We start from the raw sequence: 916 nt of genomic DNA on the forward strand, positions 1-916 counted from the left end.
AAATAACTGTTTCTATTTATGCCGTGTTCTCCGCGCTGGACCCCCGTTCTCACTGCAAGGCAAATTCTCGGGTGAAGAAGTTCTACCCGGGAATTTGCCTTTTAACGCGGGTTTTTCGGCAGTGTGAACGGGTCAACCCGTGTCTGCATACCCGGATCTCAGACACGGGTAAAGAGAAGGGTTTTACCCGTGTCTGAGATCCGGGTATGCGACCCGTTCACACTGCCAAAAATCCCGTCTTAAAAGGAAAATTCCCGGGTCTACATGCTAGACCCGGGAATTTGGCTGCAGTGAGAACGGGGTATAAGTGATATAACACTGAGGTAGAGTTCACTCTGTAACCTGATTACACAGGCCTGATTAACGGAACAACTTTAAGGGGTACATGTACTTATCTCCACTGGTGCAGCACATTGGGCCTTATTTTGGTTCATTCTTTCAGACAAAATCCTTCTTAGATGGGCAAAACCATGTGCACTGCAGGTGGGGCAGATGTAACATGCTTCTCGGCCTTTTGGCTAAGATCAAGTGTAGTATCTGTTCTTATCAGTGGGTATGGACTGGCCTCTGGCAGAGAATAGAGAAAGGTTGGACTGAGTAGCTGCTCTGATGGGCGGAGGGTGTGGGACCCCTCTTTTTTGCCTGGGAGTGGTGAAAAGTCTCACTAAGTATCTTCACCTCTGCCTTTGGTAGGAGGTGTTGTTTCCGTAAATCCACTGGTAAGAGGGGGGGGGGAAACACTGGGCCTAGTAGTTTGACTCTCTTGACGGGGTTCGTAGCCCCCGAAGGATGAGACAGCGAAAGGCTCAGTCGAGTATCCATTCCCAGGGAGCGGAGAAAAGCTGAGACCGAGTAGATTGGTCCAGGTTGGGCAAGCCACCTTCCTGGGCACAGCGAAAAGCTCAGCCTAGTATCT

General features: G+C 50.1%; 1 pseudogene; it reads left to right on the forward strand.

Moving 5' to 3' along the window:
- Window positions 1–498: 498 nt before the first annotated feature.
- Window positions 499–709, forward strand: LOC146045330 (U2 spliceosomal RNA; annotated as a pseudogene).
- The last annotated feature ends 207 nt before the right edge of the window (window positions 710–916 follow it).

The sequence above is a fragment of the Crinia signifera genome, chromosome 1 (genome assembly GCF_055691185.1).
Source record: "Crinia signifera chromosome 1, ASM5569118v1, whole genome shotgun sequence".
In the NCBI taxonomy this organism is placed as follows: Eukaryota; Metazoa; Chordata; class Amphibia; order Anura; family Myobatrachidae; genus Crinia; species Crinia signifera.